Below are 24881 nucleotides of genomic sequence, written 5' to 3'. Positions count from 1 at the left end.
ACTTCTGGAAGTTGTTTTTTTTTTTTTTTTTTTAAATAATCACTTTTTTGAGTGAGTAAAAATGTAATAAATACACCAAGCTGTAGAATCTTCATATTAATTGCCTTTGTTATTCAACAAGGCATACGAAGAAATATTTCATTTTAAAAAAACATGTTAGTGTCTTAACAGAGAGGACCTAAGACACAATGTAGAGAAACGGAAAAACGTTCACCTAGAGATACAGTAATATTCAGTACTGTCTGTGCAAGAAACACACACAAAGGCTCTTATTTACGTAATTTTAACCCGAAATACATTACCTCACACTGCCCTTAACAGAGTACGGCGTTTCAGAAGGAATGGCCATCACATTGAAGCGGCAGCCTCAGCTTTTATGCGGTGCATAAAAGTGAGACAAATCCAACTGTCTCCCCTATTAACACCACTGTATCTTGCTATGAACACAGGGGATATACTGGGCTATTGAGGACAATCTAACGAAAGGATTGTTAAGGAGAAAAGGAGGTTGAAAAAGCAGAGATAGAGAATTTATCTTCAGTCTCCGAGCGTGTATCTTAGGTCTTTCAAAGGCAGTTTCTACATTTTATCATTGCTTTAAGAAGCAGCGCTCAACTTTCTGGGCAAAGAAAAGCCTATCAGTCTCTGGTAGTAAATACGCTGCAGGTTTAACAGTGGTTTTGAAAGTTCATCCAAGTGATGTCTTCAGGAATAAAAGGCTTCAGTTAAAGTTTAGCAGCTTTAAAAGAGCAATGGCACTACACACAAGGTCTTGCAAGTCTGCAGATCTATAGGGATTTACCTCCAATCCTTACTTCACTTAGTTTGAATACCTTCTGTAAGGGGAAGCATTTTTGCACCTGCACAAAGTAATACCTAATATTCAAACACAGTGTTAAACTCGCACAGAAATTTGCAGAAAAAAAAAAGACACCTTTCAATTAAAACCTCAACTTTTATTACTGCTACTGCTCCTCAAAGCACTGATAAACTCATACTTTTCCAAAACAACGGCTGCATTAACATGATCAGAACGTTACAGCACAGCTATGTATGTTTACATATATAAGGAAAACGACTAAATTTAAATTCAAGTATCAAACAACTCATAATACACAAAAATATCCCTCTTTATTGATGCACATACACATTGTTGAGTGATCTAAACACCTATTTGAAATTGCTCCATTAAGAGAAAAACAACTGTAAAAAAAAAAAGTTACATCTGTGCTTCACTCAATCATAAGTCAAAGGTGTTTTCAGAAGGCGCCTGTGATACACAAACCTTCCTCCATCTTTCTTAAGATTCCTACTTAAGTCAATGAAACACCTTTGAATCCTGTTAATCCAGGAGATGATTAAAGGCCTCCGGCAGCCAACTACAGGTCCAGGAACACCGCTGTTACCCCAGTGGGAACCGCTTAACTGCGCCAGGGCAGCTGAGACTGCCCGCTGCTGCTCAGGACCAAATCTGCGCCGCCTCCGAACCAGCAGAAGGTAACTCCTCTGCAGTACTGTACTGCACTTCATGACGACAATAACTGAAATGAGTAACTTTTAAGCAATGCTGCTTTTTAAATCTAATTGGCTTCACAAGAGTAGTGTGCATTTCTGATTAAACTGCAAGGCCCTCACATTTTTAACTTCAACGTCGTGAGTTTGCTCCCGTTTCCATTTGAAGTCAATTTTACAATTCCCATCGACTTCAGCAAGAACGGAATTAGATCCTAACATATTTGCATGTCAAATCTTTTCTCTTGCAGTTACAGTGCTTTCATCCATGACATCTGCAATTTAATGCTACATTTTCTATGAAAACGCAATGCTACGTTTCTTTGAAAGGCAGCAGCAAGGCTTTCACTGATAATTAAAAAAACAAAAACAAAATTCTCCGCACAGGTGGTTCTTTCACAGTTTTCAAATAACCACGAGACCCCAAAGCCCGCTGGAAAGACGTTTGGAACAGGATACCGGCAAAAATTGCACAGACACGTACACAAAGGAAATCTCACGAGTGCTTACGGCTTTGAACCTCCGCTAGAATCCCAGAGCAAGCTGGCCACAGAGAAAATAGTGCTATCATTACGCTTCCACAGACCATCTAACGCCCAGCAGCTAGCCAGACTTACTGCAACAAGCAAGCAGGCAGAGGCCACCGAGTTTGGTGACACTACCAAGATGGAAATTAATACGATGTTGCAGGCAAACATGAAGTTAATCCGGTCGCTTCATCCACAGATTTGGTGGGGGGGGGGGGGGGAAAATACTACTAAAACATACACATAGCCCGCAAGAAAACAGAAGCAGTTTTCCTTGCTCACAGAGAAATCAAAACACTTGGTACCAGACAGGATTTCACAACATTCCTCCTGTACCCGTTTCATTGTCAGAAACTTGGTCTGATCACATAAATTCACATTTATTGTACGAGCAGCCCTTGAGGCAGGCCTGAAGGTGAATGAAAACAGCAGACCAAACGAGAACAAAGGGTCACCAGCACTGACAATTTATTGGAAGACACATAATTTAGCTTTAATTAGTAACCCAAACGTATACGTTGTTTAAACATTATGTTTCTAAGAAAAATAGCCATTTAAAAAGCTGTGCTTACTTATTCAATGCCAGTGCTTTCATTACTAGAAATCAAACCCTTTGAATGGCCTGTGAACCTGAATGATGGATCTGCCTCTCCACGGTCCAGAATTTAAGACTGAATTTAATGTGGTTAGGAATGGGATTACCCGAAAACTATTAATTGTTTTACCCATTTTACCCATTAATTATTTTTTAAGATTATCTTCTTCTCTCATTGCAAAAACGCAGCTGATTGATTGGTCAGTGTTTTTCTCCCCTGGCCTTCCTCCTTTGCCTGGCACGCCACAGAAGGTCCCCTGAAGTAATCCTGCTGTGCAGCTGCCTTCCTACCAACCATTTGCAAAATTAAAGATAAAGTATGAGGCATTTCTGGATCAAATATTGATCGTTTAATTATTTTCCATTTTAACTGCATGCTGTTTTTGGCAGAGAGTATTTGTGCTGGCTGAACATCGCAATTAATCTTCTGAAACAGCTATATGTCAAAAGTCAATTATTCAGGTGACAGCATTAATGTTTGGATTCTTTGTTAACCATGATTAACTTTTGGGGTTCTGGTTCTAAAAGATATCCGGAAGCAATAATATAGTCTTATTCAACAGAGCAATTTTCATCTTAATAGCTATAGGCTGTGTTTTGAACCACCTCATGGTAATAAATGAACACTGCCGTGCTGTTTATGAAGTCAGAGTCATAACACGCAGAAAGTTTCACGCTATCAGCGCTGATATACCAAGTGTACTTGAAAAGCTTTAAAATTTTCTTCTGTTTATTAATGTTACTTTTTATGTTTTTCTCTCATGACCTTACTGTATAGGAAAGGGTGTCTCACAGGCAGTTAAAACATCACTCTGGGACATTCTGCTCATTTCTCTGGGATTCACAGCTTTGCCATGAAAGAGTCTCAGGAAAATGATTTATTTAAACCTGTTTTTCTTCCACAAATTTTCCAGTAAATTAAGCAATACATGATGGGGATGCAATTACCTCATTTTCGTGTATTCATAATCTGTTATCTACACTACTCTACCTTTCTTCTGGAATTTTGGAAACTTAATCACTCTACTGTCACTGCTTAATAATTCCTTTAATTTCAATCAATCCATTTTTTCCCTGCAATGATGGCATTAAATATTTCCATACACCGTGTGAATGACCTGAAATAAATTATAATTACTCTCACAGAGGAAGCTTCTGTGCCCAGAGCCAGTGGAAAGCTGGTTTGTTCAGCTGGCAAGGCTATGAGCAGATGGAGAAAAAGCATCCTGCTGCAGCGTTACCAAGCTCTAATAGCTGCCGGGTCTCTGACAGCTGGTAGGTGATACTGCGTCCAGGTAGAACTTAAAAGAGGACTTCTCAGAACACACAAATTCCCGACCAGCCTCAGGAAAAGCAGTATTTCATACTGGCATCTCTGCTGAATCCCTCCTCAAGCTCTCCGGCTGCAAGTTGCCCAGTCCGACTGTGAGGCTCTTTGCGTTCAGGCTGCAAAGCTCACGCTCACGCAACACCGACGCCTTTATGGGAGCAAAGCAGCAGACCTGCCGTCTTTTGTCCAAGTCATTTTACTTTCACACACTCATAAACAAAGTATGACTAGAAATGCAACAGAAATCATGTGAGAGTGTGGAAGTTTTGAGAGCCAAATGATGTGATGCAGGATCATGTCCACTGCCTGAACGTGATCAGCTAAAAATCTCAGAGACAAGACGGAGAAATTACAAAACCCTTGTGTGGATTCTGCATTCTCTAATATTAGCATCCCATCCCATCATCTTCTTGGTCTCACTATACTTTAGATGACCAACTAGAGAAACCAGATTCAGACTCTGAACTCTGACAATTCTCTAAGAACGTGAAAAAAGCGTTCTTATTTTATAAGAATTAGGAAAAGTATATATCAAACCATCAGTGTGCATGGTTTGTTTTGTTTCTTTCATTATGGTTTAAAATATTTGTGCCACTACAGTTAATTGGCATGTTTTCTTAGCACAGCAAATAGATGTGTGGAAAACTCACAAGTCAGACTAGCCGTGTTTGTAAGCAACATTTCCATATCAGACATTTCCTGCTTTTACACAGAAAATCAAGCTGCTGAAATATCCAAACTTCAACTGCATTCGACCACGGTGAGACACTGCTGAAGATCAAAAAATGCTATCGCGTCTTCCAAGACAGAAACTGAGTAATAGCTAAACACAACACTTCTCACAAAGTCAGCTGTATAACTAAAAATCAAGGGGAATATTTTATAAGGCAGACAGGGCAATCAGGCCCCAAAATTATTTCTCTGTGAGCACTCCATTTCTCCATCCATTTCTGAAAGTTTCCTTACGGCATTTTCCAGACATTTAAAATAGCCAAAAAGCTGCATTTTCCCAGGCAATAGCTACAACAGTTTCCTTAATTCCAACAGATATCACTTCAGTTTGGAGTATTGCCCTGCAGTTGAAAAACAACCCAATAATCAGGGGGGGGAAAGACCGACCAAGTGTTCATCACAAGCATACACCAATAAAGGTTAGCCACTGCGTAGGACCTAGATAGGGAAGAACAGCCCACAACAAGGAAGAGCGCGTTCACACAGCAGACGGCAGAGGAGACTAACAAAATAGGTTAATTTTCTCTAAGATCAGACTGCAGAGAGAGCAAAGATAGTAAAGATGAAAGCAGAGAAAATATGGCTTTGAATTCCCCAGTATGTACCGGATATGGCAGAGATAGGCAGAAGGCACCGAAGAAGCAAAATATGCTTTATCCCCCCAAGCGACAGATGGGACCTAACGCGCCCAGATGTTGCTAACGCGCAGCTGTAGTCACATACCAGTAATCCGCAACCTGTCGTAACTCTTTATAACTCTGCCTTTGTTAATTCTCACCTTGTAAAATGCCTGGATTTCCCAGTGAAATCGAGTGGATCTTGACTTCAGCTATTTCCAAGTGTGTTTAAAGAGGGTTTTTTTTTTAATCTTGGATTTTCAAATAGCAAAACTAACCTAATGGGGAGAGCGCTCCGGAGTCAGGCGCAGAAATGCAGCGCGCATCTCTCTTCCGCGTTTGTCTGCAACTTGATTTTATTTAAGTTGATTACGTATTTCAGTAAATTTCATGGTGAATATCGCTGCTGGCTAAATACCTTCCTTTCTCACTGTTTCATGGCAAATATATAGCTATCCAGCACAACTGTCCCATTTGGCATTTCACCTACCGCATCACCACAGGAAATGGAATTTTTAGTAGAATATTGATGAAAACTTAGTATCGTTACAAGTTTTAGTTTCAGTAATTACTGCAAAAGCTAATTTATAAGCTCTAGCCTGGAAATGCCAGGCTAGACCTGCGCTCTGTATCTACATCTGAGCAAGAGGATTCTCCTACGCACACAGAACGGCAGCTGACTTCTGCGCTTGCAAGAGTTTGCTCAGGCAGAGAGAGGCAGCCAGGGCTGAAAAGCTGGCCTTGTACTCTCAGCACCGTGCTCAGCTACTGCAGCCTCAGTGTGCTGCGTCTGTCACGTGCTTTCTACGTGCCATCTAAGAAAAAGAGTGCTACGATGACCAAAGAAATAGGTATAGACATAATAAGTGAAAACAGGGAGTATAAAGCTGATTCTGATTTACTGGTTTTACGCTGAGGTAGGTGAGGCTAGAATTCAATGCCAGTGACACATTTAATCCAGAACTGTTTACATTAGCAGAAAACTCAAATATGTGGCACGCTTGTTTAAACCTCACAATACTGGGAACCCTCACAATGTTAGCTTAGAAAATACAATGCCACTGATAACTGAATTTAAAAAAAAAAACTTCTCCCTAAGAAGTCCAGTGAAAAATACTTGCCAAAATAAAAGGATCATTCATTCCATTGAAAATCTGCATTTTATTTTCCTTACGTTCCTTAAAAACGTCCCAACGTTCCTGCGTTCCTCAGGATCTGGAGCAACTGAATACTGCTATTAATATTCAAAACAGCACTCTTTTCTTGAAATAGTCATTAATACTCTGATGCAGTGAATCAGTTTATTTTCCTTCATCTTAACACATGAAGGCATACTTGCATTAAAATGGAGTGCACTGGAAGCTGAGACCTAATGCTAAGCCCTGCAGGTCAAGGGTACTTGGAGATAAGATTCTGGCTTGCAGCTCTCTCTAACACACACACATATGGGAAATATAATGAGTCTTCATTCCCATTTAATAGATTAATAGCTTCTAGCGCCAGAGGGTTATACTTTGATCCTTTAATCCTCTGTTATGCAACAGATTTGCCAATAATTCCTGGCATCAAATTCAATAGGACATAATCAAATTTAAAAGTAAATAGTCACCTGTTCCTAGAACAAAAGTCATATATGTATCTATTGGGATTCATACACCTTGATAAATAGGACTCTCAGCTTCCATGCCATGTCCACGTTCAGTGTAGTCACCAACTGCAATGCTTACCTGTTAAATGCTACTTTAGTAGCCCTTAGTTATCAAAAATTCAGTGTAGCCAAATTTAAACCTTCTCCTTTAAGGATATGTAGTGAAAACATTTTGGGAAATAAAGTTATAGAGAAATCTACCAAGTACTACAGCAGTTCAAGCATTCATTCTTCTCAAACTTTATCTGTGCAGATGGGTCATATACATATATATATATATATACACACACACACACACATATATATAATAGCATATACATAGAAGAACTTTACTTGAAGTTTAGGAAACGCTTTCCCTGCCCTATATATCAGTCATTAGGCTACTCCAGGTGAGGGTATTTTCTGCTACGTATTCTGAGGTTATTCCAAGTGAGATTACACAGCCTAGCGGTTGGAGCACTTATACGGATTGGTAAAATCTGGGGGCTGGACGACCTACTGCTTTATCTAACAACTGCGTGGCTTCGTGAATTCTGGTGCCGTACCATCACTGCGAGCTAATTAGGAACGTGCTGTGAAATCATTTATTATACTACACCACCTGTAGAGTACAAGGACAGACTGTTTGTCTAAGAACGGAAACATCCTTCTTCCCACCTCTGAGTGCAGCGTGTTACGTGCTTTTAAGCAGACTGACTGTACGTCTGGATAATTAAGAGTACTCCTGGATACACATCATCCATGCAAATCTAAAGGATATCCATACTAAAACTTTATCTTATTAACCACTATTAAACGATTAAAGTACAGACCTTTTCTTTTCAGATATGCTGCAATTCCTTGCAATGGGGGGGGTGGGGGGGCGGGGGGGAAGAGGAGAAAAAAGCTGCCGGTCTAACAGTTTCACGAGTGAGAAGCATCTGACCACTAGGGGACACTGTCACGTCATTTCAACAGCATGAAGAACCAGAAATTGTTGCTTTTAACATCAGTAAGTCACATTCATATGGATAAATGAAGTCTTAATGTATTAGCTGAATGCTTCCTTACAGCAGAACCAGCAAACGCTACAAACGCATGTCTAAAATAGTATCTGAGAATTGTCTTTGAGGCCATGCATCACACACATATCTTTGCACCTCTCAGCCTTAACAGCAATGTAAATAAGGATACCGCTACCTTCCTCCATAAAACATTACTATAGCATGTACAGTTCTGCATGCATAAGCTAACAGTGCTCCAGTCTTGCCACTGCCAAAGCACTGGACTTTCTGAAATCTCAGCTGCAGCATTCACAGAGGAGCAAACCCTGCAGCTCTTCTCAAACCGGGCAGCACCTCACGTCTCAGAAGTTCAGGGGAACTTGTCGAAAAGACAATACTGAACTCAAGTGCAGGTAGCAAAATCTAACTAATTCTGTACGCCGAGGGTTGGCAAGAGCCTGTCCGCATTTTATCCATTCCCTGAACGTGACAAGACAACGGTACAACGGGCATGCCTTTAGCAGGCTAACCGAAAGTTAATGCAAAAGTAGATGTCACACAACCAGAGACAGCTGCCACCCAGCCTCTACAACACCAGGGTGTAGTCAAATCTGTTAAAATCAAGACAGTCAAAGAAAGAAATCTATTTGCATTGGTTTTATCTGTTGATGCCGGTAGTTCTTAAAAATATCCAGAGTGAGATTTAGTATGTTATTTGAGATACGTTTACATCTTATATTAATTCATACATGATGCATGACTGCCAAGAACAAACAATTCCAACAACATCTGAAGACTGCATGTCCGTGATTACTGTAACACTTACAGTACAGTGTGTGAACCAAAAAATATAGTCTCAAACATTACAAACGGGGGAAAAGATGAAATAAAAAGGATGAAAACATAAGCACAGGAAACAGGGAGAGGGGTTGATGAGGGTTTTTTTTGGTTTCAGTTGAATAGTTTTGCTTCATAAATTAACACTTTGACTCTGGCTGCGCTAAAAAGAGTAAGCAGATGGCCCTAAACACTTCAGGTGCTGTCCTGAAGCCTATACACTAGCACCACATCTAAAACACCGGCCTCTTTATTTAGTGAGATGAAAATGCCTCTGACAGGTATAGAGCTCCTTTTTTACATCAGTGATTTAGTTTAATGAAGTAATTTTTTGAAGGTGTATTTCATGTAGTGACTTATCCTTCAGCAGAAGATCCTGTAATACACAGTGTTATTTAATTCTTCATTCTTCTTTGTAATTATGGTTTACAATACCTGTTTCAATGCAGTGAGTGCATACGTTAATTAAATGATCCAGAGTACATGAAATCATTAAGTGAAAACTCTAAACAATATTTTACTCATCATCTTCAGTGGCCCATGCAATAGAGTCAAAATTTCACTTTTGTTAAGCTTAAGAAGGCAGATGAATTGTTAAATACATATAAAAGCGTACTTAGGTTCCACTACAAAACCCACGGTTGTTGCTCTCTAGCTCTGAACAGTCTACATTTAATAAATTTACTGAAGAATACATATCGGCTCTGCAGATGCTGGAGAACTTCAACATCTGAGCTGTCAATCCAGACCGAATCACTCCTCCGTAACAGGTTAAAACAACCCTCCTTGGCCTATCCTGTACACCTGGTCCAAAGGCAATGTCAACAGATGTCAACTCCACCAGGAACTACGGCCCACAGTGTGCTTGATTCCGCTGTCACTCTCCCCAAGAAAAGTGATCAGTAACGTCTTCATTAGATCCCCCCCCCACCCCACCCCCGCTTTTCTTTCACTTCAACCTCAAGGGACATTCTCCTACCAAAAGCAAAAACAAAGTAACCATCCCAAAATGTAAACAAGGATTAAGGGTGGAACCCTTCAGGATAAAAGATGAGAAAGCACAGATTTCCACATGAAATCACCAAGAGATAGTAAGTCATATGGCTAGGTATTGGTCAATATTTGCTATTGACAAATGGAAAGGAAACTAAGAAGACGCTGCCATACGCCACTTCCGGCAAAGCTGAGAGAGCAGGTTCTCTAACAAGAGAGGTTGTGCAGAGTTTTCTGTGGAATCTGAGTTAGAGCCATGGCAACTGCCTGGCCTGAACTGCATGTGCCTGGTCTGAGCTGCAGCAGCAGGTATGCAGGTGCTAAAGCCTCTCCAGAGCTTATTAAGCATGTCCTCTCCAGGGGCAGCTGTGGCGCCATCCCCAGATGCTTCTCAGCACTTGTTACCTGCTAGCTTAAAACTCCTTTACTTCTGCCCTAAGAAGTCTGAGCGCTTCTGGATTTGCTGCAAGAAAAAACAACTTAGCTCAAGCCCTCCTGGACTTGACTTGAATTTCACCATGAAATTCAAGACTCAACTGGGCAAGTCCCCGAGCAAGGTGATGTAATTAGACCTGCTGTGAGTAGGGGGCTGGACTACGTGACCCCAGAGGTCTCTTCCAACCTCAGCTATTCTATGGTTCTGCGACCCACCACTGACTGTGCAAGCGAACCGGAGCGGCCGAAAGAAATTCGTGAGCGTGCTCTTGAAGACTGTATCCTCCAGCAGACACAGACAAATGCCTTGAACTGACATAACTATTGAAAAAGGGAATGTCCGTGCACAGCCTTGGCTACTGTTTTCCCATGTAATGACAATCGCACCTATGAAACACTTCTATAACGTGATCGTACCATTTAAATGGCATTTCCATCTAAAACTTAATGTGAATACAGAGACAAAAACTAATCTATATTAAGACATTACTTTAACAGAGGAGAAAAAATAGACACACAGATGTGTCCCCTATGCCTTGGGATCTCCAAACACTCAGGTGAATACTTTTACTGCAGTTTTACTTTACTAATAATCCATACTGCTAATAGGTGGTGGTGTTAACTTCAGTAAGATAAGTTTCTGTGGAACTAGAAAACAGAAAATCATTCCCCATAAGAACTGAAAGTAATTTTGCTTTACTAATATATAGATATTAGAGCATTACTGTCTTCTTCTGAAGAGCACGTATAGATCGGACAAGCCTCCTTAACATTTTTATATTCTTAAGACTAGAGGAGAGTGAACACTAATGGACTTCTGGCCCTTGTCTTTTCACTGTGCAGGCAAGTGATTACTAAAAACTGGATCTCTCGCTCTGCAGCCCTGATGCTAACAAACATTTTCACTTTTGACATTTTTGTGACACTTCACGCAACTGTCAGTGAGCCTTACTCAACATTTCAGATACCTTCACAAGCTTATGAATCTGTGAGATGACACTGAACAGTTCCAGACTTCCTTTATAGAAATCAATAATAGTGCCTTTTTCTCAGCCCCTTTTCAGTGTGCGTTCTACTGAAAGGGGTTGATTAAGCGTTAAAGACTGATTAGCCTGTTTTGCAATTATAAAGAATTGCACTTGACAAGATATGACAGTATCTCAAGTTCATCTCAGACCTGCACAATGTCGGTGAAGCTGAATACATTCCACAACAATTTGCTATTTGAAATTCATTTAAATTAACAATTTTGTTAAAGCATAAGGAACAGAAGCTGAAATGCAGGCTCCTATCAGAGAAATCACCACTTAATACATATCCTGCATAATGAATGAATGCCCACTATCCTTCAGAGTGCTCAGAGCTATTCCTCAGATGCTTATACCGCAGGTACATTCAGTCATGATGCTATTACTCATACCCGTGATATGGATATAGGCCAGTATTATAAACACTGATGTAGAACTGGCTAACCACATCAGTCTCATTTGGGAATGCCTAATGCCTACATTAAAAGGAACGCGGGGGAAAAAAAAATCCCATAATGCATCCGTGCGATTGTGAAATGCATTCGCAGAGGAGGAAATTTGTTCCTTACTCCAACAGATGGATGATCAGATGCGTCCAAACAAACACCAACAGTACATAGCACTCAACTTTACCTTATGTACATGTATATACAGTGATTACATGACAGATAAAGAGATATTCTCCCTATATTTCTTACATTTATCATTTAAAGAATTAATGCTTTTGTCATTCTTAAAACACTGTTTGTATAGCGCTAAACATGCTTAAAAGCAGGCTGAGTAGAGAACACCAGAGAGAAAACAAAAACTGTACTCTCACATCTTACCACCTGAAGTCACTAATGGATGTTAATGCAATAAACAGGCTAACAGAGCCCTCTGATTATAAGCAGCACAGTACTACATCCAAGTTGTTCTCCCTACCGTTTGAAATGGCTTGGATCAGTGTTACTAGCAATAAGAAACAAAATAAATCTTAGCAAATTAAAGTATTTTCCATTGTTACATTACTATGCATTTCAGAGTAGAAAGCATTTCAAATTCCTGTACCTCTAAACATACTTCACGAGATTTTTTTATGCATCTTACTAAAAATGCCTGTTACGTAAGGACAAAGAGGCAATGGGCACAAACGGAAATACAGGCAAGTTCATTTAAGCATAAGAAAGAAGAAATGAATAGAGATTGAACACCAGAACAGGTTTCCCAGAGAGACTGTCGTCTCCATCCTTGGAGATATTCAAACCCGACTTGACATGGGCCCTGAGCAACCTGTTCAAGGTGACTGCTTTGAGTAGGGAATTGGATCAGATGATCTCCAGAGTTCCCTTGCAATCTCAACTGTTCAGTGATTCTGTAAGTAAATTTGCCATATTGACACCAAGTATCTGTTAGAGCAACTCTAATAAATAACCATGAGAAGGGCTCTAGTTAAACGTAGCAACTACAGGAAATCATGCTCTGTGATAAAGAATGTCACAGAACAATTTTTCCTTTTATGCTCGTACGAAACGTCCCCTTTATTTTGGGAAGTATCACTGGTTGCTTGGTAGCTGGGGCATCCTGGGCCCAGTCAGCTCCGTGCAAGCGAGCGCGCATGTGAGCAGAAGTACATGTGCACCAAGGTAGGCAGATTGCCATTTTAGGACCATAAGCAGTGGCTATCTAACATCACTAACATCAATTTGGCCCAATACAACGAAAAACACATCCAAAAGCAGGCCCAGAACAAACACCGATATGTTTTTCTTAGTTTAAGTACGCAGATAATCCCAAGAGCACCCGTGAGTGACATCCTTACAATTTTAACACTTTCAAGCTTTTTGTTGAATCATGACTGTAGAATATCCTCTGCTGAAAGTTTTCTTCAGGATACCACATACTTCAGAATTCAGTATCGAATATAGGGGCAATCTAATAACTCAGCACAACATTTCTGATTTTTCATAAAACAATTTTTAGGTTTATACAGTGACGCTAAAACCCTTTATTCTTCTAGAATGACTAGTACAGCCCAGACATATTTCCTCTGTATTCACTGCATTTTGAAAAAAACTAAATCAAAATTAAAACAAAATCCAAAGTAAAATCTCTCATCTGAAGTCAGAACCTATGCTTGAGACGGTCTGGGCTTTCTCAGGTGAATCAATATAAGCCAGAAAAAGCCCTGCAGATATTATCATCCATACAAAAGCCCGACTTTTACACATATTAAGTCACTAAGATGAAAACTGACAGAACACACTTGTCAGCCTCATTTAACCAGATGCTACCTGACAATTTCCACATGGAATTGGGGATCTGCATCTCAAAGGGGAGGTACAATCACAAAAAAACGAGGAGGAACTTGTCAAGTCAGATAACACAGGCGCAGACCTCATAAAGGAAAATGGGGAAATATATTATATCAACTTAAACTTACACGATAACTGAGTCAATCACTCCAGCCACTGACCTTGTCAGTTTGACAGCAGTGCCGTATCCATATTGGAAAATATGCTTCAATGCTTTTTGAAATACCTAGAAATAATGGGTACTTTAAAAAAAAAAAAAAAGGGGTGGGGGGAGAAAAAAGAATCGAACCTTTCCCTTAAAACATTCTTCTTCTACTGAGTTTTAGCATTAAGAAAAGGAAATGCCTTTTGAAAGTATGAGAGATGAAAACCGTATTTTCAGTTGAGGTACATCCTCCTGGAGTATATCCTGGATTGCTCCTCATTTAAACTTGGGAAAAAAAGCAGAGAGTATTAATAATTTCTCAAAAATCTGGGAGGAAAAAAAGTACAGCTTATATATATATATGTGTATGTGTGTGTGTGTGCGTGTGTGTGTGTATGTGTGTGTGTATGTATATATATACATATATATATATATATTTATATATATAAAGAATTTATGGTTGAATAATTTTAGTTCCTCTTTAAAGGCTTTATGCTAAGGAGAGTGAGCACTTTGGTTTTTGTTGTACAAAACCAGTAAGAATTTTTAGCCTCAGAGACACAAACATACCCACTGATAACACAGTGTTTCATTAACTTTTAGGTTCCAACTGTTCGGTCTGTGCAGGACAGTACTCGCTGGCTCCATTTCTTGATCCTTTTGCCTGTTCCCTTTACGCTTACTTCCTGTGCCCAGGAACCGATTTCATCTGGGCCAGATCAGCATTTTAAAACCCGAACGAGGAGTCCTTCTCCAGACCACGCACCTACAGTGAGGCAGGATTTCGGACATCATCTCCAAGGGAGGTTCATGCTCTAAGAACAGGCTGGAAACAGAATGAGAAACGGAGCCAGAATTGGGTAAAGAATCATAGCCCTCTTGTTATTGTGAAAGACAAGCACAGAATCTTTAACACGTTAGGGGATAGGAACTCCCTTGGTAGGAAATGGTGGACGTACCATCTCTCTAGAGTGCCCTTTGCCCTCCCCTAAACGCCAAAATACATTCCAAGAGAGAAACCGAACGTATTATTCTCCCTAGAATAAATCAGTGGCTGCAACCAGTAGCTGCGAACACACTTAATTAAAGCCAAAATCCCAGGCTCCGCAAGCGTGAACATGCATCTTAAGTGCATGTTTCCTCCACTGCACTCTTTTTAAGTCTGCTATTCCTGTCCTATCAACCCAGTGCTACCAGGGGACATGCATTAAGTGGAAAACTTCCTTGCTGATGGCAGTGTGTGTCCTCCAAAAGCTCAGCGGCAACGCAATGTCTGATCAGAGTACAAGTTCACATGCCTGAAGGCTCCTGCATTCATATTCAGCATCCTTGGTAATATCTGAGCGATTTCCCCCTCCTCCTAGGATATTAGACTTGAGCTTTTCTCATAGAAAAAGATCGGGAGACATTTCCAGGAACAGTCATCTCTATAGCTCACTAGCCCTCTCCAAACATTAATTTATTGCCCAGTCACCACTTGATCATGTGAAGACACACCTTGTTGACACAGAAAGAGATCCACTACATCCTCCTTTGCCAGGGTTCACTCAGACACCTGCCATGTCTCTCAGCCGACATCTCCTGTCCCAACACAGCTGATGAATCCAAGAGGCTTTCTACAGCTCCTCCTAACACGACCTTTCTCTGGTAAGCTTCAGTTGGCTCCAAACACAGGCAGCTGATAAGGAGAACCTAGAGAAAGCCTCCTATTAACGCAAACTTTCCTCACATGTTCAAAGTCTGCTGCTGAGAACATCCAGTGATATTTCCTTTAAATGTGCCTGGACTTTGTGAGTCAATACACTGCTCTTAAACAAGTCTCTTCCCTAAACACACATACTGCTTTTCTCTGATTTAAACTTAAAAATAAACACCAAAAAATATTGCAGTATCAGTATATGTATTATATTGGAAACTGCTAAAGACATCCGGCACCAACCAGTCGTGGTAACCTATGCATGAGCCAGGTTTATAACTTTTCTCAGCACATTTGGCATTTCAGCTCTGCTGGAGTGGATCTCTGCTGCATTCTAGTGCTCCACGCATTGATCTTATCGTATTTTCCAAAGCACCTCCTGCGAAAGCAATCCAAAATTCTTATGACCTTCACGGTCAGGGGAATTTTCTGCATGTTTGAAAAGTGTGCCAAACTGATGGCATTCACACAAACACAAAAGACAGCGGACAAAGTATTTTTCTCCATCAAACAGGCAGTCCACCAAAATAGGCAGATTCCTCCACCGGAAGATGAAAAGTAACAGCCCAATCTTCCTTTTAGTACATTTTGAAGCCCTACAAATTGCAACTCCCTGAGCGCTATCAAATGTTGTTTACTTACTTGGCGCTAGCTTGGCACCATGCTTACTAAAGAGACAACGATACAATGGAAAGCATCTAGATACAGACTCTACAGTCCTACAAACTACCGTCCATGTGCAAGTAGGTCCATGACAGCAAAAATAATAACAGTAATGAGATTGTGGTGTAGTCTCTTTCTCTTGCTCAAAAACAATTCTACTGAAGAAAATAAAATATGAAAAAGTAGACTCTTGCTGCTCTTAAACACCAGGTAACAGATCATATACTATAGCCTTCTCAAGGAATCCCTATGTAAGAGAACATATGCTACAGAGTACACTTTTTTTTTTTTTTTTTAAATATACACTATACACATGCACATGTATACAGAGGCTGCTTAGTATTAGAGGGTGCGGTTACAGGTATGAAGTCCCAGGAATTCATCAAGAAATGCATATTCCCAAATTTCTTTTCCCTTTTTTCCTCTAAAGAGGTTTGCTCCTGGCCTTCTCACAGATGGACTTCATTGCTTCTGCCTGTCCTCCTCTCACTCTCCCTAGCTCTGCTCTCTCCTCCTCTTTGTTGTCCCGGAACTTTTAGCTCGTGTCATGCCCTGGAATATAGCTCACCTTCCCTTTGGGATCAGCTCTACCTCACCAACTAGGGCTCTTATACTAGTATTTCCGAATCTACAGTTAGCAAATCTGAATCTGAATCTACAGTTACCAAAATGTTAACATAGTCCAGGCTTTTCTCTTTAGAAAAAGAAATAAATCCTTGTTGCTTAATTATTTCACTGTACTGAGATAAGGGCCGGTCTCTGGCCTGGAAACTCACCTGTTCATTGTTACAATTTCAGTAATTTTCTTAACTAAAAAAAAAGTATACTGCAACTGTGAACACTTCACTTCTCACTTTGCACAAGTAAGACGACACAGTTCTTACTTTGCACAAGATCTGCGATACTGTAAGTAATAGTTACTTATCATTTTCATGTTCTCACTAATTCCTTTAAAACTCAGTTCTTCACAACTGGGCCTTAATACTTACTGGTTTGTTAAAATTACTGTATTCAAGGTGACAAATTAAACGTTCAATGATCTTGTTTACACCTGAAATCTTCTGAGAAAGATCAGATAAAATGAAGCTATCTTAGGCTAGCAGCAACCTCAAAACACTATCAGCCTGGCTTTGTTTTTGTTTTGACACCTTAAACATTATCTGCATGGGCTAAGCAATTAAACAGCCTTTCGATGTTCAAAGGCTTACGGTGCAGGGGTCTGTAACGATCCCAGGGTATCAAAGTCAGACTGGCATCTGCTCTCCAAACAGTTTACTACAGACCAGACGACTTCCACTGATCTCATCATTTCTTTTGCATTAAACACATCTGGACTTTCTACAAGACAATCAACAGGAAAGACGGCAATAAAACCTTTTTTTCCTCCCACTGAGGTTGCTTGAATATTCCATAAACTACATGTGTTAAATAATCAGAACTATTCAGCTGTCTGTGAAATCATGCAAATTAATACAAGGGCCAAGGTGTCAGCAAACACTGATTTTTTCGAAAGGACGGTCTTTCTTTCAAGCTTTCGTATTCACCATTTGGACAAAACTTACTGAAGACTGAGCGCTCATTTGACCATGTATTTCAGGTGGGAAAACGGGAGCTTTTTGGCTCAAAAGTTAAGCCACTCACTTGAATATATAAATATATATTTTTAGGAACCGAACCTCTCTGAGTTTATCTTGTATGAAACCTTGCCAAATTCAGAACATACCATACTGTGTGTAGCCACAAATGATACCACACTGAATGCAGACACAAATCCCGTAATGTTGTTAGCACTGTAAACATGCCCCCTTATTATTCACAAATTATCGAATTGCTTTGTTGCTAACCTTGTTCTGGTAACTTGTGTAAATCACACATGCAAGGATCAAACAGCCGCGCACGCAAAATAGCCATTAAATTAAAGTGAAATCCATATCGAGTATGAAGGCCATTCCTAGGGGTAAGCTCTATGCCAGGTCTGGACAAGAGATCTGAGGGGTAAGGCAGCCACGGTTTATAATTTCATTCCCCATGTACTGTAGAATCACACTCAGTTTCGGCTCCATTAAAAATCATTATTCTGAATGTAATTATTTACAATGGCAATTAAATATAGACTTTTACTCATCGGACTAACGACTCTGTGGAACGGTCTCTCAAAACAACAGGTGGGTAAAAATACTAACTACTTCTCAGATGGAGCTCGATTTTCTGAAAGGAAATACAGAGCATGATTGCTTACAGTGAAGGCGGGTGGAAACCCATGGTCCTGGAGATTCCTGAGGTTCCCACATTCTTTTCCAAGAAATAATACACATTTGGTAATAAGGACTCAAGCAGTTCTGAATACCAATACCATTGAAACTCAGATATCCACAGCATAAATGGGAGCTTCAGTTCAACAGGAGGAAACAAACAAAAAAAAAAAAACCACAACACTGTGAATGATCAATTCTGCTCAAGTTTAAGAACAGTGAAACAGCTGAAAAAAGGTAACGTGAACCTGTGTTAACTTTGTATAAAGCAAAATACAGGATGTTTTTGTAGCCTTAAAAGTCCTAATTATTCCAAAAAGAACACACTCCACATGTAAACTACAGATTGCTCCTAGGCGGCTACACAACTCTGCTACTGCACTGTCTCTTCCCTCTTCCTGCATTACTCTTCCAAGTCCCACAAAGCCCTTGCCTCGTAAATCAGCGATATGCTTCCAACATATTATATCCATCATGACTTGCTTATAAACATTTATGATTCATGCTCATTTAGAAACAGTTTTCCTACTTGCTTGTATTGACAAGGAACACATTTTGCCGCAGTGCCTTTTACTGCAGGCTTGTTCAGCGCCTGGTCTCACTGGGGACCTGCTGGCGTTACCTAACAGATAAAATTATTATTAGTAATGAACACCTGAATTTGTATGAAGAGGTTCTGCTCCATCCACTTAAATCTTAAAATTACATGGATTGCCTCTCCTGTGCATATGGTATTAAAGCCCTGTAGAAGCATACAGACAAGAGAGACCTCAGCGAATACTTGAGAAGTTAACTCACGTTGCTCTTTAGAAAAACATTAATTCCTCTCAATGGAGCACTTTCTAGCTAATCATTCAGCATTTTCTCCAGCTGACATTATTGTCTTCTCCTTAAACATACAATCACCGACATACATACACGTGCAAGACATTCCATTGCAAAGAAGTATCTCCCCGTCATCATTGTGAAAAATCACAGAAACACATTACGTTTCTTGCTCCTGTTCTTTTTTCGCTCCTATTTAAAAAGAACGACGACAAAAAAACAGTATTTGATCCATTCTCTTGATTTTTTGTGGTTCAGTTCAATAAACTGTTCTTGGTTCAGAGAGTTAAAAATTGCCATTCAAACAATAATAAATTTGCTGATAATACAACTGGACAGACCAAAATTATTTCAGGAAAGTCAGGTCCAATTTAGCTTTTTGCTTTAAAAGCATTTCACTTCAAAAAGTTTCATGAAATAATCAATTCCATTATTTTTTCATATTTGTTAAAGGAAACTTTAGAACATTTTGCATTAACTGAAAAGTACTGATACGAAACGTCTTGCTTTTCATTTCCAGATGGACCTACATATTTACACCAGACTGAGTGATTCTCAAAAGAACTGAGAGCATTTAATTTTGGAATGAAACACAGGTTTTGGTTTGAGCCATAATGAAAGCCTCCCAGGATCTCAGTTCTCATTTTGTGGAAATCAAACTTCTCTATTCAATTGAACCCGGAAAGTTTTCATCCTGACTTTTCCATACTGTCCGTAAACAAACTTTACTTATGTGCCCATCTTTAGCCCACCAGAGAAAATTTCTAAAACTAAGCTTTTACTGAAATAAGCTTTGAGAATGCACACATTTCACACTTTGCTTTCTACGTGATCTTGCATAGTGATCTTGTATAATGAGCATCATACACCTAAACACCTCGAACAAATCTAGGGCTTTACTGTTTCACCTGCTTCCACCGCAGAGGGCAACACGATCCGGGACATGCCAAGGTAGCATGAGTGAAAGAACGGCCTTGCTGGATGTTTTATCTAGCCTTTTTCTTCTGTGAGCAAAGCCCTTTGTAGAGGTACACCACTGATTTGCCATTCTAAAAGAGGGAAAGGACTATTCAGCCATTCTGTGGAGTTCCACTGGGCCTTCAGGAGTTCTCTTTTATTCTTTCCTCTGTGCACGGCCTAAGACACACGCCAGGCATTCGTGCAGTTCTACGTGCAGCAGCGGGACTTCTCAGGAAACGACGCACTGAGAAACCAAAGTTACAAACGAGGGGGAAAAGAAGTATTAGAAATTGTTTCCCTTAAGAGAAGAATATAATGGAAATTCTGTAAATACTTACGGTGGGTGCTATCACCGAATGAGGGGGAATCATGTACCAATAAGGTAGATATTTCAGTTTACTGCTGAATACATAAAAAATATAGAATTGCTATAATTTTCTTTTCTCCAACGGCTATCTGTTCTGTCTTGCCATTCTCCTTAATTATTCTTTAAACAAAAGAAAAAAAAAAGATCACAATGTATGGAAGAGCAGAGCTGAATAGATGGAGAACGCTATTATCAAACACGTGAACTAAGACGAATCAGCCTTTATTAACAGTAAAACGAGAAAAAGAAAGAAAGAAAAAAATTTTTAGGATAATTACAGAAGTTAACCCACAGCACACCAGATCTCTATTTCATTTTCACTGAATTTCACACCCTTCTTTCTCACATATTCCACAATAACATTTTCTGTGGGAGTCCACAGTAATAAAATAGATTAGTTGTTCTGCCTACTAGGGATAGTTTCAGGAATGAGAGCCACTCCTCCCTTGAGAGCCATTAAATTAGAGCAGAAATGCCAATCCTGAGAATTTTCAGTGACAGAAAACAATTTCTGCAGTGGCTTCACTGAAAAGGAAAAGAGTGCCCAGCAACCCCCTAGCCCCCTCAAAGATCCTATTACTAATTCATTACACACAAACACCTTTCGACTTAGAAAACATCTGTAAGAATTTTCAATATTGCTATTATCAACTAAATGCCGACTATTGAGCTTCCAGCTTCCCTTTCCCTCAAAGGACAAAGAATACAATACAATACACTTAAGACTGCCTGAAGGTGGAGAATCATCTGCTTCAAGACAGGATTTGGATACGTTCACTTCATCTCGTAAAATCAGGAAGCTGTCAAATAGCAGATTTCCTAGAGGAAATTAGGAGTTGCAAAAGGTCTAGAGATATTAAGATTAATTCAAATAAAGAGTTAATTCAAAAGCTGTCACAGAAAGAAACATATTTTCAGACTCAACTCTCTTCTCCTTCTCACTTTATTACCTATCACTAGGTTTTGGGGGTTTTTGCTTCATTTTGTTTAATTACAGAAGACTGCGTTATGCCATTTCAGTGGGACTTTCCACTTCTCTTGTGACCACTGCAGCATGCACCTGGTTGCAATTTTACCACCTCTGAAACATTCCAGGAATACAACTGGTATTGTCCTCAGCAGGACTGATCTGCTGGCTTATCTACTATCTTTAACTATGTGTCTCACCATTTCTCCTAAATTGCCTTGAATGTGCAGTAGAGGAATAATGATTTTCAGCTAAGTTTAAATTCTTCGGCCTGATGAAACCTCAGCGTGCCACTCAGCAGACAGACAGTTTAAGGGAAGACTGGAAGAAAAACAATGGAGAGGGCCTACGGGATGCAGGGAGCATCCCACAGGATGCAGGGAGCAGGGAATAGATATCAGCTACAGAACAAGAAAAAGGGAGCGAGGATAAGAAAAAGGGAGCAAGAAAGCCTAGTGAAATCCACAGGAAGGATTCAAAAAAAGTACTCAAAAAAAAAAAAAGAAGGAAAAAATAGCTGGTTAAACCGGGAGGCAAACGGAAAACAATAACATGTGAAGAGAGGCAAGACAGACGGGGGTGATTTTGTAATCCTTGCACCTGCCTTTACAGAAAGGCATGTACTTAAAGATTTGGGAGCTTTTTAGTAAAGAAAAGAGAAAAGATACAAATTCTCCCCAAGACAAGAACATGATCTTTCAGTTCACTGGAACGTGTCACGTCAGATGGAAGGCGTGTGAAGTGTTAGCATCCACTACTGTTTTAATGCAGCACATCGCTTTTTTCTGCCATTACGCTCAGAGGCATGCAACTGCAGGGCGGAGTTTCACACTTAGCAGAAACTACAGGGGTCGGGAGACCAAGGGAGGTGGCAGGTATTACCATGGAGCCAGACTTGAACAAAAAGCAGGCAGAAGAACCAGAGCTGGAGACGCTTGTCCTTTCAAGGGGTGGGTGAGGATGCCTAATGCTAAGGTTACAGAGGTGCTTTTTGTACTTTCTGACAGCTAGATTCTCTTCTGGTTATGAAATGACATATTTTGCAGGACGGGGAGATGGCACAGAGCAGAGATTCATTCACTTACCTGAGTTCACTGTACCATGAAGAAATGCAATTTCATGTTTATCTTTTATTCATGTTACTCAAGTAGAAGGGAGAATTAATAAACACAGCATGACTTCTAATTTCCTATTCTAAGAGAGAATGATCATCCACCATCCCTGAATATGGGAGGAAAAAAGGAACCAACCAGTCTGCATACCAGAAGATAATCTCCCCGGCAATCCCAAACAACCACAGAAGCCACTTACACACAGAATAAGACATCATCATCTGAAATACCAAAAACTATGGCCACAACATTCATAGCAAAAACCCAGTCGCGCTTCAGTGTGAAAGGTGGTACGTTGGAATAGCTGTTCAATATTTCACATCAGAATTATATAGCAGTGTTGAAGTTCAGAAGGGGCTCTTCTTTCCTTACTTCAGGGTAATTACTTTGAAGAAGCAAACAGCCTGCTGGCAAGGTGCCCTCGTAACTGAAACGCCCGACCAGAACCTGAGTAGCAATCCCTCCAGAAAAGGAGGGACAGACAGCATGTTTATTACCCCATGGTACACACAGCAGCCAGAAAACTGGCTTCTAGACAGTGTTATTTAAGGATCAGAAAAGCCTCAGCTTCTGAAATCAAGTCACTTATCCGGACATTCTTGTACAAGTGTCAGAATACAATTTGCCCTCTAGTCTCTTCAGGAATAATAGCTAATGACACTTCAGAAACACAGAATAACGCAGGCTGGAAGGGCCCTCAGGGGATCTCTGGTGCAATCCCCCACACCCCGAAGTCAGGGCTAACTTCAGCTTTAATCAAGCTGCTCAGGACCTCGCCCAGCTGAGTTCTGGAGCCTGAGATGGAGACTCCACAAACCGTCTGAACAACCTGGGGTCACTGTCTGACCACCTTTGTCATGAGCTTTTCCCCCAGTATCTACTCAGAATTTCCCTTGATACAATTTGCAGTTTCTACAACTGCCTTGAACCAAAGTAAGGATTTAGAGTGTTCCTCCCTTATTTAAACCAAAAAGCAAAACAAATAGGTTTTTCCTTCTATATTGGTGGCTAAAAGTACTAAGATAACTTCAAACCCCAGTATCCCTAAAGCAATCCTAATTACAAAGACTCTAACTCTATTTAGACAATATATCCTTAAGGGGTCATGGCAAAATATCTTTGAAGTCAACTATCAGTTTAAATTTTGTATGTCTAGCTACACGTTTGTATGAGATGCTTAATAATGCTCATTAAAAAAAGAGGGAGAAAAAATTTGAAAATAAAAAGAAATTAGTGCTCTTTTGAGGAAAACGGAAAGGATCACGAACTCTAGTGGGTTACAAGTAAAAATACAATAACATAAAGCAGATAAAAGTTAACAATGCCCTTGCAGAGAGGGGGAGCTAAATCTTTTTTCAAACACATCAAGAGTAAAAAAGCCTGCCAAAGGAGCCTGTCGAGCCAATAGGCAACCAAAGCACAGAACAGAAGTTCACAGAGCAATCTTTTTTGCACGGGCATTTGACGTGGAAAAGTTTGGGAAAGCTAAAATCCTCTTCACGGGAGACTTCTCAGAGGATCCGTCAGCCACGGCTGGCAGAAGAGGCTGTGGGATAATTACAAACATTTAGGTGATAAGAAATCACCAGAACTAGACAGTATGCAATTTTTCAAAAAGATCTCAGCAGTGAAACAGGCCAACAACTAACCACCATTTGCAATCTCTCACTTAAAAATGCTTCTGTGTTAAAGAACTGAAAGACGGCAGATACGATATTAATTCCTTTCCAAAGGCTCTGGGGAGAGCAAGAGAGCTACGGAACAGTAAGCTCACCCAGCCGTGCCAGGTGAACAGGTGGGAGTAACAGTGAGGAATAGAATCGGTGAACACAGGGACAGAGATGCAGGGAAGGCCGGCAGACGCCACTCAGAAGAAAGCAACAGCTCCCACTGAAAGGACGGCTGCGTGGACCACGGCCCTGCAAGCTAGGGAAGCAGCAGCTTAAGGGGAAAAATCGAAAGAGGACTATAAACAAGGAGGACCCCCAAAAAATGACTAGGACCCAACTGTTGCCTGCCTTCTCCAACTGACATCAACTATCATATAACAGGACCCTTTCCTTCTGTTTGCTCAGACACATACAGAACACGCATGGTTTCGCACTACTGTAGGATTTTCAGTTACTAAACAAAATTAACGTGGCAGCAAATGAAATTACATGCTGGGAGGTTCAAAAGAAGCAAAAATTGATTATTCTTCACTCACCGAGTCATGACGCTGAAGCACTTTTTGATATAGGATGTTGTGGACACCAGAAGTTCACGCAGGCTCTAGAAACAACTTGTCAAATTCATGGCAATTAGTCTTTTTGGTCTCCTAATAAGCAGACACTGCCTCTGATTCACAAAGTCCTTGAGTCGGA

The 24881-nt window shown here is 40.2% G+C and overlaps 1 protein-coding gene across 1 annotated transcript in view; it reads right to left on the bottom strand.

Annotated features, from left to right (window-relative positions):
• PCDH15 (protocadherin related 15) overlaps window positions 1-24881 on the bottom strand; it is a 1072490-nt gene that overhangs the window by 511074 nt on the left and 536535 nt on the right. The gene's annotated exons all lie outside the window — the stretch shown is intronic.

This window comes from Struthio camelus, chromosome 7, assembly GCF_040807025.1.
Source record: "Struthio camelus isolate bStrCam1 chromosome 7, bStrCam1.hap1, whole genome shotgun sequence".
Lineage (NCBI taxonomy): Eukaryota > Metazoa > Chordata > Aves > Struthioniformes > Struthionidae > Struthio > Struthio camelus.
This window is presented reverse-complemented; position numbering and strand designations above follow the sequence as displayed.